Here is a 14,632-nt window from a genome sequence, read left to right on the forward strand (position 1 = left end):
CTGCTCACATCAATGTATATTTGGGATGCCTGCAGACACTCATGAACCCACGACTGGTCAGCCTCTCTTTGCGCTTCCTTTCTATTCGAATGCACAGCCTTCACATTGCAAATTCTGTCCCACAAAACCAACACATGGCACAAACCACGCTGAGCCTCACATCATGCTGAGCACCCAACCTTTCTCTTGTTCCCTTAGAATGAACTGCAGTTAGCAAGCAGCAGAAAACCTTGCAGGTACTTGGCTCACACACCAGTGCAAGGTCAATAAGTTAGAGATAGTAATGCAGAAATAGGCAATTTGGCCAGCACAGGAGGCTTCTATTGAAATATATAAATAAAATGCTGATCAAAGGGTTTAAACTGTTTGGGGATTAGTTAATGACTGGGATCATCACATGGTATTTTTGAGAAGAGAGGCCAATTAAGGTTTACATAGAAGATTTAAATCCACCGCAAAGAAGGGCAGATTTAACAAAAAAGTAGTTATTCAACACTGAAAGGAGCACATGAATAGTCTTCAAATATTTACTATAGCTGCAAAAAGGAATGATGACCTGTTCTTCGTATTTGAAAGGGAGAAGACAAGAAGTGGCAGGTTTAAACTGCAGCAGAGATGATTCAGGTTAAATAGAAGGTGGGGAGAAATCAGACTTTTACAGGTAAGGACTGTGAAGCACTGGAACATGCTGCCCACAGAGGTTACAGAGGTCTTTGATAGAGCACAGACCAGCATCTATCAGGAAAGACACAGGTATGACTGATCTTGCTCTAGGGCAAGCAAATGAACCAGGTCATCTCTTGAGAGCTCTTCCAGTCTTGGTTACATGGTGCAATGAAGCACAACGTGGATTGTCTGCAACAGTCATAGCACTGATTGGACTATAAAGATGAAACATAACGTACCTCACTTGCTGTCATCCCTGCTGAAGGGAGAAAACTCAGCATGTTCTTATGCCTATAGCAGTGTCCCCCTTATACAGCAGAGGAAAAACAAGGGAAAGAAAACCCTACACAAAAGGAATCTTGAACATGCCACAGGAATACAACAAACTTTTACCTTGGATAAAAGACTCTTGTTTTTCACACTGCAAAAAAAAATGAAGATATTTAAGGTTATCCTAAAACGGGCAGGTTTCTCTATTTAAAAAAAAAGAAGTGATAAAGACCTCAGAGCAGAAGGTAGCCCCTGGGTAGAATAAAAATAGCTTCCCACTGGAGGCACTGAAAATCTTTGCTGATAAACCTCACGAAGCAGGAGCCAGTCTGACCGACTTTAAAGTATTCTGACAGCAGCTCTTTTCCGGGGGCAGTTAGCCTCTGTTAGGGTACAGCAGGGCACTGCCGGACAAAGACAGCCCCATCGGCAGCACAATGGAAAACTGGAAACAACCCACTTCTGCTGTTTTGCATAAGCAAAACCTCCCACATGCGACCCTGAGAAGTGTCCAAGTCAGACCTCCAAAACTGGACTGTTTTAATGATTTCTTAAAATTCAGCCTTTATCTCATCCAGTGAGTTCTTATTTTATACTGCCACTGCAATCCTCCTGCACTAAAGAGCCAAGAACTGAGCAAGGCAAGGAAAAAAGCCACCAAAACTAAAAATCAAACCCTATGACTGAAGGCAATTCAATAGCAGTAACTTTTTCCCCACACCAAAGCCAAGTGAAGATGAGGTCAGAGGGAATGGAGGTCCATACTTCATCTGAACACAGGCTGCAGGTACCCATTGGGATGAAACAGCTCTGTGATTCACCAGGGGAAACAATGTCCTCTTGTGCAAGGGCACAGCACAGCCTGTCCCCACTACAGAGACCTTGGCCGCAGTGCTGGGTTAACGGTGCTTGAGTATGCATCTAACAATGACATTGCTGTTCCCAACCCTATGAAACCCTCTCCATGGGAGCCAGGGCAATGGAGATGAGCAGATGGGACAGAAACTGCTAGAAAACCCTATGTAGGTATTTTTGAAGCAAGGCAAACCAAGGTGGAGGAATAAGGACAACATTCTATTGCCCCAGACAGCCTTGCCAGGCACTCATGCAACAAAGCTACATTTATCACCCACTACACACGAATGGTTTTATTGCATAGGGTGATCTATTGAGGCTGGTGTAGTCACACTGGTAGGACTCCAGACTTCAACGCCACACAGCAAACACCAACAAACTAATCCATGCAAAGCCCCTGCCATGGGAGCTCCCCTTCATTCTGCCACCACCAGCATGTCCCTAAAGGAACTCGGCTATAGCTGAGGTCCCACAAACACAGATTTTGGCAGAATTTTGGGGAATCTCTCCAAGTATAACACTCTAAGCATGCAAAATCATGTCTGTGGTACTCATTTCTGAGCTGTACCTAGATAGGAAGCTCATAATTACTCATTACAGCTGTGTAAACTGAGACACTGAGAGCCAAATATTAATGAGACAGGTATAGTCAACAAAATTAACTTGTGATGGAGTAATTTAGGTTGGAAGAGTGAAAGCCAACAAAAGTGATTTCCCAAGGCCAGGGCCAACTGGTATTAACTAGCTTTGGAAGTCTCTCCCACATTTCAAACTGGCTGCTAAATTTTAGGCCTTACCATATATATATATACACACACACACAAACACACAGGTGGTAAGAAGTAGGATGGTATTTAGAAACACTTGGGCACCACACCTTACAAGCATCAGATTTTGACAGCTGCATTTCAGATATAAAGAACTGCATCATTTCTAAGTGCAGTTTGCAGTGACAGAGGCAGTAAACTGGTGACAAACCTGGGAACTAAAACCAGAAGTGCAGTTCTCATTCTGCTCTTATTTATGTGGAACGTCAGTTGTTCTCTTCCTTTTTACAAAAGCTAAATCACTCACAATAGAGAAATAGAGTTTCAGCATCCCCTAACAGTTTCCTGCTTTGGCGAAGAGAGTGAAACAAAAGGAAGACAACACTGCAAATCAAACTCTAACCCTCCAGACGAAAGCTGGCAGGAGTTCTCCTTATTCCCCTGGCCAGACCACACTGCATTTCCCAGCTTGCTCCTTCTGCTGTGGCACTGCCACTGCCTTTATTAAGTGGGATATGCAGAGCAGGGGGTGAAATGTGAACAAACAAAACCATCACATCAGCCTTGAACATCCAAAGGAAAACAGCATCCAAGTACAAAGTGCAGAAACCAGCATCAGCAGAGTAGCCTCCAAAACACTGACAGTCAAGGGGAAAAAAAACCCCAAAACAACATAAAATATCCCAAAATAAAAATAGGTTTGGGAAATAAACTGCAACATGTGGATTTTTAGCCAGCAAACATCAGCAACACAACTGCATTGCATCCAGAGTGGCTGCAGCCAAGACAGCACAGACCAAATTCTTCCTTTGACATTGGCTGTGACCTTAAATACAAAGGCCGACTACAAAACCTGCATTAGCACAGCAGAGATGCTACCTGCATTTATTCCAAGCAACCCTCTGCCCATGGACAGAATCATTCTCCCACCCTCCTCTATACCCCAGCTTTATGGGGCTTTCTGCATAGAAGGTATAACCTGACAAAATACTTGCAGTTTGCAGGTAGGATGCTCCTGATGCCCTTGTAGCTGTTAGATAAAAGAGCACTGAGCTGCCTGTATTTCCTTTCACAAGCCTGCTCCCCAGCAGATAAGCCATCACCCCTCCCAGACACTAACTCTATTTATCAAGAGTTACGTAAACTGTTGCAAGAGACATGACAGGTCCCTGTAAAATACTGACATCATGTGAAAAGGCTGCAAGGATTATACAGAGTCCCTGTGTGCCGAGACGAGGTTGATTGTTCAGGAGTGCAGCCCACGTGGATCTTGGTTTAAAAGCAGGGACACAGGGAATAGAGTGGTGAAGCAGCACAGTGGCTGGAGATGGACAACCTCCTGCTAAAACACAGCAGGAAACACCAGGAGGCCACATTATTAGCTATGAAGCTGCTATTTCCTGGCTCCTGTCAATTTACTCAGCTGTTTTGCCAGGGCTGGAAAGAATAGATTAAGAGGATATTCAGTTAAAAAAGCTTCAAACCTAAATGAAAACAGTTATCAGGAAGCTATTACAACATCCAGTAAAATCCATGCAGACAAGATACATGAGACACATGTGGTTTGACCCCAAAAGTTAGTGGTGTGAAACCACCCACTGCAGCAGACAAGTACAGAGAAGGCGTGAGAGGACAGAGACAGCGGTGTAATCATGGCAATGCCAGTGCCCGTGATGTTGGGTACAGCACTGCAACTACTGAAGCTTCATATGGGTATGTGCCTATGCTAAGGACAGCTGTAGCTTGCCTGTGACTCTTAAGTCCTTGTGTTTGTCCTGCAGATCAGTCCTTAGCAGGTCACTGAGGTTCTGCCCAGCAAAGCACTTTAGCTACATCACTGTACACAGTCTCATTGCCTTTTACATGTCTCAAAGCCTCCACCACCCACCTTGATTGAAACTGCTTTTCTGTCTCTAACCGCATCCCCTGTCTCCAGTGGGCCTCCCATTTGATCCACTCCAAACATCTCCCACCCAGTTTCAAAGAGCAGCTCTACTAAGATTAGCTATGGTATTAGAGAGATAAACTGGACTGTGTGGCTGATGTTACTGTACAAGATCATGCTCCCCTAGACTAAATCTACAGCAGCTCAGTCAGTTGGACCACCATAAACTACATCAGGTTGGGCATCTGCACATCTTGCTCATGCGGAAAGCAGGCTTTCTGTGAGCACACTGCCTAACATACAATAACAAGAAATAATTAAAACCTAAACCATGCTTGTACTATCTTCTTACAGAGCCACAGGAGTCTGCACACACGCATTTATCTCAGTTGAGTTTGAAGACTGACCTGAAAAGGATCTGGGCTAAAGGGGCCTCCCAAGTCTACCCTCAAACACTCTTCAATGATTGAAAAAGGAAACTGATCTCACATAATGCACACAGTGACAAATGACCCACATAACAAAAAAAAAATCCAAGGAAGCTTTTGCCATGCCGGTCTGAACCTATTTCAATAACACACATTCACATTCATCATTCCTGCCTGTCCCAAATCTATTGATCTTGACGTTTCTGAGCCAAGGTACATTTGTTCTTTCTATAGGCTGTTTATGTTATATTAATGCTCAGCAAAAGTGCAATCCACAAACCTGCTTCACACTATTGTCCCACTTTATCGCTAAGAAATGAACTGAAGGCTGGGGGCACCATTATGGAGGCAGACACAGTGCATTGAAAATGAGTATCATATTGCTCGTATCTCCAACAATCAAGTCATATTCACCCACAGAGTCCACAGATAAGTTCATTGTATTAATAATACAGGGTTATATATAGAAAACACATTGACTTTATGCCTGAAGGGCCTTTATAAAAGGCTTCTTTTTAATGTAAAAAACATTTTCTCAGTTATGTGGTAAGAGATCGGACTTGAAGAGACATGCCTGCAGTGCTACAGGGTGTAAAATAATTGCCTGGCAACTATGTTCCCAAAGGAAAATAAATGCAAACCATCTCCCCCAGTCTCCATTACAGAGCCGGGAAACACGAGATTCCTCAAAGAGCCAAAGTGACAGTCCCATGAACAAAGTTGCTGCTTCCAAGGGCCTCCTGCACCCACTTCTTCAGGTGTCACCTCGTCATCTTCTCCAGCAGCCACAGAGGATGGGAAAAAGCCCATCCCATAGTTGGAGGCAAGTTCTCCTCTCCATAGAGCTGGTACCCTTGGGCTCAGCCCCCCTTACCACCCACCCTCCCAGCTGACAGCACCGGCTACTGAGGCTCCGGCTTCAAGCCCAAGGGCACAACAATGATCCTCCACTCTGATGTTTTTCTGCTCCACAGTTCCAGTATTGAGACAATCACTTGTGGTGGAGCCCAATTCTTAAAATGCAGACAATTCCCTTGGCATTCAGCCCACTCCTTCCCCATCAAAAGGCTGGAAGGGGAGGAGAACAAAATACCCTTTGCCCAGCCCCAGGCATCAGCATTCCTTGCTGCTCCCCACCCTGCTGAAATAGCGAGGGCATCAGGACCTCCCATCTCAGGCTGCTGATCTTTTGTTTCAACACCATACTTGGTACAATAAAGTCAGTGGAAACTTTAAAGATGTTCTCACCGCAGATGCTGACACCCGTGCTGGCTTTGGGCACGCGAACATAAGGGAAAGCAGAAAAGGGTGGCGATACAAATGCACCCAAGCTGGCTCTGCTCAAGGTCTGGAAATCATCTCTGCATAGAAATTTGCATTCACATGACAGGGATAATAGATGCCGCAGCTGAACCACTGCTGAGAAGTAGGGTGTTATTAGCTTGGCTGTTGCTGCATGAGCCTATGCTGTTTCTAGGCCAGAGCTCAAAAATCTGCAAGTTACTGTACTGGTGCCATGAGGAGTTTGCAGCTCGGATCTATGCCTCGCTGGTGTGAAAAATTCATTCTATATTCTAATGACCAGCTTTGAGATTACTGACACGCTCCCAACGAGGCACACATTCAAGGTCAGGATTTTCAAGGGCCTGAGTAGAAAGGGTAATACACCATGCAGCAAGAGAAACAGCACAGCATGCTCTTGGTTGAGGCAAAACACGTACCTTTGGCAACCTCTCTTCTCTGGCACCATGCAGAAAACTTTTCTGCTGTGTCTTGTAACCCACTGTGCATCTCCTCCCCACATGTCAGCAGTTACAGCATCCTGTGCCACTTGTCCATAGCCAATGCAGAGCACAGAGCAAGTGGGTCTGGATTACCCTTTGCTGGGTAGCCACAAATGCTCCCTGTGATGTGATATGCTGTTGCGCATCACCAGCAGAGCAAAGAGCAGTCAGCACCCACAGGAGGTATCCTGTTTGGTCAGGAGATGATGCACCAGTGCAAAGCCACAGCCTGTTTCCAAATAGCTTCAAACAGAAAGAAGGTATGTGCCTCTCGATGTTAAACAATTGTATTCTCCACCTACTCCTGCAAAACCGCTATCCACGCTGATCAAATATGCAACATGAAAACCTAACCTCTAATCCCAGCAATCAGTGCAAACAGCAGTGCAACTGGCCTGTGTTATTGTTCCCATTTGCTTTCTAAGGATCCTGCATGGGACAGAAGGGACTGACCCCCTTTCCCTGCTTCCCCTGAGACAGGGAAAGGGCACAGCCCCATTTACAGAGGCGTGAACAAAAAGATCAGAGGTGTGTTACTTGCAACTACCCCCTCACATCCATCACAGAAAGTTATCATGAGTCACTGACAGCTCAAAATAGAGCAGGTACAGAGCACCAGGTCCCCCAAACTTCTGAGCAGAACCTGGATGCTTTTTCTGTTGCTCTGAAATGGATACGCATCACGGCTGAGATCTGCACGTTGTTAACCAGCCTATGATGATATTATCACAACTGCAGACTGAGTGTCCCCACAAGCTTTCTGCCTCCAACTCTGCTGATCAAGATTCACCTCACTGCATGAAGGCAGGTGATATTTCAAGTCTCTGACAAGGTATCTACATAAATACATCCAGTGCCAGAACCCATTTGTAGCCCACACTGCTCTTTAGCAGCACAACAAAATGAGTGGTTATTTGAATCCTTATTTGGATTTAAATATTATATCATTTGCACTGGCAGAAAAATAATGCATCATAAGCACTCAGAGAAGCACAAACCTCAACACTGGAACTGCATTTCTGGCGTGCTCTAAAAACTGTAGCACAGAACAGCGCTGCTGGCACATCTCAAACCTGGAGGATGAAGAATCCCATGTGGAATAAGTGCGCGGCAGCAGGGGCGGCCACTCAGCTCTGTCAAAGTAAACAGCTAAGGGAAAGCAGCCAGAACATCTTTGACACGTTCAGAGATGGATCTCTTTTTTTCTCCTGTGGCTGGCATGTAGGTGTACAAAGCCAGCTGAAGAGGAACTTAAACTGTATATAACTCAAATGTAGGCTCCTGCAGCATCAAAGGCACTCTTGGCCGTATAGAGGACAAGCAGCAAGATTCATACATGAAATGCATGAAACTCTGCAAACAAGTCTTGCACAACTCTGCAAACAGGGCACCATGGCCCTGGATTCACTTCCAGTGGAGGAGATAAAACTCATGTATCCTGAAGATACTTAACAGGAAAAAGCTCCTTCCTATTTACTATCAAAACACTGGAGAGAATAGTCTCCATTCCTGGAGACCAGATTGGATGAGGCTTGGAGCAACCTCATCGAGTGGAAGTTGTCCCTGTCCATGGCAGGGGGTTGGAACTGGATGAGCTTTAAGGTCCCTTCTATGATTCTGTGATTCTGTGACAGATCCTAAGCTGTCACACTGCAACACCCACATTTCTCCACCTTCCCACATCAATGCAACTTTGCTTGTTTAGCTAATCAAATACTTCCTAACACAACACTTACTTGCCTGCAAAGAAGGTTTTCTACTATAAACAGGGCGTACCACAGCAGAAGCCATAACACAAGGCTGACAAGAAAGCCTGTCATGCAAAGGACTTCACATTATCTTAATTTATGATCAAGAGCTAAATTCAGGGCTAAGGGTTGCATCTGAGTTATGCCACGGTGCCGATCAAGAGCGGCCTGCAGAGCTGGTTGCAGAAGCATTCCCAGCTGTCAGGCATGAGCCAGGGCAGAAGTGACACAGGCAGGACACTCCGAAACAGCATTAATAAAAGCTTTGATGGAAGCTGAATTCTGTTTTCACGGTTGGAGGACAACAGTGATTATATAAAGGCTATATACTGAGAGAGGAGGTTTTCTGACAAGTCCTACTACTTCTCTCCTCATCTGCTCTGCCTCTGCTGATATCTCTCCTGCTCCACTCCCTACCCAGCAGCAAGGATGTCTGCCTACAGCAAATGGAAACTAAGCTTAGGGAGAAGTTAGAGGCATTTCTCATCAACCAGTACATGAAATGCTTTAATTTTGTAAGTCCTGGGAGGAAGGAAGCCATTTAAAAGGGAACCAACAAAATGGGCACATCGTACCCATAGCACTTTGTAACAATGCATAAAAGAAACACCCAAATTGCTATAAGCATCTGCAGGTAGAATTAGGGGCTCTCCAGCACCCAACTAGCTATACCCCGAGCTTGTCCCAAAGCCACAGGAGCTGCTTGCTTATCCCCATCTCACACCCTGCAGCCCACACAAGAGCTGTCCATGTCATCCTGCTTATTTGCTAAGTAACACCCTCCTACAAAGCTGCTCACAAGAGACTCATTTCTCCTTTCACGTTGTCTCTGTGCAGAGCCAAGGGGACGAATGGGTGCTGTGTGCCGGCTGCTGCTGAACTTCCCATTGGAGAATGGGGCAGGCTGGGAGGTGAGCGCAGGGGATTTGTGGTGTAAACAGACAAGTTGGGGCTTGAAGGTGGCTGTAAATCTATTCCCATCTGAGAACCTGGTTATTACATCTCCCGTGTGAAGAATGGGGGGTGGAAGTTGTAAAGAGCAGACTTGTGACATTTTCATGTTTAAGTGTGGCAGTCCCGAGTACAACACAAGCCATGCAGCTTTCTATCCTGTACCATCAGATCACCTCATGTTGCCACTTCTCAAAGGTAGCAAGCCCCTTTCCTCCTGAAGGGAGGGTGATTTACAAGTGTCTTTTAAAATAACACATACAAAATGACATCTAGGGAATAAAAAACCTCTTACAGTTCAAAATTAAATGGGAGATCTAACTCAAACTTGCAGACTTGTCATAACTTCACTTGTCTCAATGTGTCCCCTATAATAAAATGGAGATACAGGCAATGAGATATCTCCCCAGATGATGGGAGTTCTGCTTCTCAGGATTCACAATAAAGTGAGCTATCAGAAAGCCAATGAACAAATGCATCTGCTGAGGCTGTACACACAGATGGCTGAATTTCACCCCTGTGTCTGCAGGATTAACAATAACCCATGTCAGAGACAGGCACCAAAAGCAGCTGACAGGGTCCCCTCACTGCAGAATCACCACATGCTGCAAACATTCAATGAGCACATGCAAACAAACATCACCCCTTCTTCTGCTACCTACTAGAGTGTGACGTGAGCAAAGGCACAATACAAGAGAAGTTCCCATGGAGGACCATTGCTCCTACAGCAAGGGCACACCAGATTCTGGGAGGAATCCAGAATTCAGGCATTGCAGAATGGGAATGGTTTTGCATTCAACATTCAACACTGAGACATTCATTAACCAATTGGTTAGTGCAGTCAACATGAGCACTATCCCCTTGTACTTTCCCAAACTCTGCTTCCTCTTGACCCTGATTTTGCAGGTGCATGACAAACCAGATGGGATAAGAGCTGCACATGTGGCTGCAGTATTCCCACCACCAGCAGGAATCAAAGCTATGCTGAGCATCACTGGGAGATAGAATCATAGAATAGTTAGGGTTGGAAAGGACCCTAAGATCATCTAGTTCCAACCCCCCTGCCATGGGCAAGGACACCTCACAATAAACCATACCACCCAAGGCTTCATCCAACCTGGCCTTGAACACTGCCAGGGATGGAGCATTCACAACCTCCCTGGGCAACCCATTCCAGTACCTCACCACCCTCACAGTGAAGAATTTCTTCCTTATGTCCAATCTAAACATCTCCTGTTTAAGTTTGAACCCATTACCCCTTGTCCTTTCACTACAGTCCCTAATGCAGAGTCTCTCTCCAGCATCCTTATAGGCCCCCTTCAGATACTGGAAGGCTGCTATGAGATCTCCACGCAGCCTTCTCTTCTCCAGGCTGAACAGACCCAACTTTCTCAGCCTATCTTCAAATACATAGCAAGAAAAGAAAAATGACAGCTATATGCATGGAACCAACAAAGCCCTTCATATCTCAGCAAAGTGACCCATGCAGACCCTGAGCATGGGTTTCTCAAACCGGGAGATAACACTAACAGACCTGTGATGAAGAACAGGGATAAATCCCCTCAGCTTGCATGGGGAAAGCTGGCAAACTGGCTCCTGCATCAGGCTGTCTGCAGGTTACATAAACTCAGAGGGTTTGACTGGTGGAAGGATTGTTCTTCACGCAGTTTCACCATGTGCTATGCTAGATCTTTTGATTTTAACCCAAGTTCTCCTCACAGCTCCATGCCCATTTTCTTCCCATTGCACATACCCTTCAGTCATTTTAAATCCTGTGTTTTCATCTCCTTCCACAGTTCTTCACTCATCCTTTGCAGACAGCTCCTACATGAAGTTCATTCTCTTTATATTCAGCTTCTCCCTGCTCCTGTCTCCCCAAGGTACTAATTACAATACAGTTTATTACTAAAGAACATAACGTTTAGACTCTAAATTTGGCCTGCTTTAAATGAGGCTAGGCACCTCTGAAGCAGTCCACTGCAGTCAGTAACAGGGAAGGAGGTTTTTCAAAACCACTTCAGTGGCTTGGGAAGAACACGAGTGCTATTTTCAATGAGACACTTGGAGTAAGTCACTTTTGACAGCGAGAGTATCTCTCAGAAAGCATCTTTGAAAAGTAACACCCTCAGGCTCTTTCAAAACCCAGCACCACTAAAGAGCAAGTAAAGCAGCCCCAAGTAGTCTTTTCCTGTGAAGGCTCAGAAAGCAAAGGCCTAGATGTGTTAACCCTGTGGTTTCAGGATGCTGTGAAAGAAGCAAGGGTACCATTGAGCTAGTACTCTGTATCAGAGCCCAGGGTGAAGGGAGAAGCTTCACACATCAACCACAGGTAGGATAACACAGAATTACCAGCCCGTCAATTAATTTAGTTCAACATATTATGGTAGCTGATAGAGTTCAGGGTCCAAGCCAGGGTGCCTCTTTCACTCTTGTTACCATCATTGCAGCAGCTGAATGCCTATTACCCCAGCTCACAAGATGCCCACAAAGCTAAACAGTACCACAGCTAGCACATTTGCTGATGGAGAGGAAAAGCTCAAAGAAGGCCTGGGAAAGTCCATGACAAGTCCAGGAAATGAGCCCAAACATCCCTGGTTTGTATCCTTACCAGAAAATACAAATAGTAGCTGCCCCCTCAGCAACAAGCATTATCCTGTGGGCAAATGTCCTCTCCCAAGTCTGACACATACCACATTGTCCAGATGTGAAAAACCCCACATTCCTCTGGGTGGAACATTGGCAGTTTTGACTGATGAAGGGAGGTGAGTTTGGGCATGACAAAACAGGAGAGATTTAGGTTAGATATAAGGAAGGAATTCTTTACTTCGAGGGTGCTGAGGTGCTGGCACAGGGTGCCCAGAGAAGCTGTGGCTGCTCCATCCCTGGCAGTGTTCAAAGCCAGCTTGGACACGGCTTGGAGCAACCTGCTCCAGTGGTTGCAACCTGGTCTCAGCACATGTCAGGGGTTTGGAACTTGATGATTTTAAGGTTCCTTCCAACCCAAACCATTCTATGATCCTATGACAGCTCTGGACAGCAGATACAGCTGCAAAGTAAGAGCCTGCCTTGAAAACATTACTCACATGTGGCAGGAATGCTCCTCTTTCCCTGCCAGGATGCCAGCACCAGCACCTCACCAGCAGTGGCTCAGAGGAAACAAGTTGCTGTTGCCCTGTTGTTTAATCTCACTTGTGTGAGCAGCAGAGGCAAAGGAATGGGCAGGGAAATACACAGTGACATGGACTCCTGGAAACATTCCATGAACTTAATTTTTCGTGACGCTGTCTGGTTACCAAGAGTTCTGAGCATAATCAGGATGCTGAGAATCAAATTGAAAGTGTCTGAATCTATACACTACACACCATAGGGGGCAAATAAAGGAGAAAGAAAAGGTCACTCTAGGTACAATTGCATTTCCAGTGTAGCAGAGTTTTGTGCATCTCTTAAAGACCCCATACCTTGAAGCCTCAGTGTGTTGCCTAACAGAAATCCAGTGTGTTTTTGGTCAAATTCGATATTGGAGTAACCGTATTTAACACTGGAGTAACCAGATGCCCTCCAATCATGCTAAAAGGCACTTTTGGTGAAACCAGAAGTCACCATTCTGCCACAGACAATTTGCAGCACGTTTTTGTTAGTTCTGGCCAACCACCTCAACCCAAACAGCAATGGCATCTCAGAGCAAGTCATTTTGAAGGTGGGGACACAGAAATATTGAGCTTGGACATTATAGATGAGCTTGGAAAAAGCTTCCAAACACAAGACCACACAACCTTACATTGATTCCCAGACTCACTATAGCTTCCACAGGAAAGAAATCCAACTCAATGCAGCCATATAATGATTATTTACTGCAGTTGCACATGAAGGACTTTCTCCATACGTAAAAGGAGCTCTCCAAGAAGTTAAACTCTGCCTTTCTATACCTCCATCTGAGGGAGGGAGTCACTTCCACTCTCCCTTGACTCTAAATCCCAGCTATGCAGAGTCCCTCACTGGTTTCAAGACCTGACCATGAAGAAATGAAAACCTTGTGTCCTGCCAGAAACCCTCTGGTCTTAGCAATGCAGTGAAAGCAGAGAGAACTTCCAAATTCACCTCCGAGTTGCTACCCTGCTAACCAATTGCTCTCTGGATACCTGCCCACAGAATACCAACGATGCAGTTTATTAATGCAGGAACATCTTGAAAACTCAAGAGAGGGACAAGGGATCCTGAGCACTGTTCAGAGCTATACTTCAAGAGTCTGCCATTTGAAACCAGCACAGAACTGATTCTAAAGGCTGCATCCAATATTTCCCGAGAGTCATTATGTACAACTACAGTAATTCATTAGGGATCTAGTTAAATAAAATGGCAAAATAAAAATCCTGGCAAAAAAAGCTTGTCCTGCACTGAATTAAGCTGAATGATTCAAATCAATAAATGCCCTCTCAGCTACTAGAGGCTACACGATAAAGCCTCAAATAAGACTCAGCGAGAAGAAATCTGAAACTTATGCCTTTGTGGTAAGAGCCAGCACTGAGATTAAGAGCAATACTGCAGCCTTGATGCATCCTAATCCACAGAAAACACTGGACTTCTGTATAGGTCCAGCATTAGAGAAAGCTTGCACAGTTGTACTAAATGACACAGCAAACCCACAAAGCTGTGCCTCTAGCACATGGTTTGCTCATGTGGCTTAACTTCAGATGACTCCCTAGCTGGTTTTGGAATCCATGCATTCACAAAGAGATCTCTCAATGCGTAAGTAGCTTCAATTGAGCAAATAAACTCTTGGAAGCAAACAGTTTATCTAGCTCTGTGGAATATCTGAAATCTCCCCTTTTCAGCCTTTGCTCTCAACTTCTTCAAAGTTGGTATGTTTGAATCTCAAAGAGTATGGGACAGCTTTTCAGTAATCCCAAGCCAGCTCCTTTGACATACAATTTTTTTTTATATACAATTTTTAATAGCATTAAATATCACAGATTATATCACGAGAAGAAAGATAAACCAAAACCCAGCCTAGACTAACATCATAGCACTGTGACCCAAGGGCTCAATACAGCCATGTGGGTTTTGGTACCACCTCTTGATGACAGAAATACAGACTTGGGAGCTGAAGCACCCCTCTCTGGACCTATGCTACAGAGCACAAGATGCAGCAGGTTCTTACAGGCACGCAGCTGAGCTCAGTGGGCCTTCATTGCACTGAGCACCTCAGATGACACCAACTATAGGATCACCCAAACCAGCTGATATTACAAAACTAACATCATCACCCTTCACAAACAAG

The 14,632-nt window shown here is 45.1% G+C and overlaps 1 protein-coding gene across 1 annotated transcript in view; it reads right to left on the minus strand.

The window, feature by feature from the left end:
- SLCO3A1 (solute carrier organic anion transporter family member 3A1) overlaps positions 1-14,632 on the minus strand; it is a 136,234-nt gene that overhangs the window by 111,314 nt on the left and 10,288 nt on the right. The window lies entirely within an intron of this gene.

The sequence above is a fragment of the Melopsittacus undulatus genome, chromosome 9, assembly GCF_012275295.1.
Source record: "Melopsittacus undulatus isolate bMelUnd1 chromosome 9, bMelUnd1.mat.Z, whole genome shotgun sequence".
Lineage (NCBI taxonomy): Eukaryota > Metazoa > Chordata > Aves > Psittaciformes > Psittaculidae > Melopsittacus > Melopsittacus undulatus.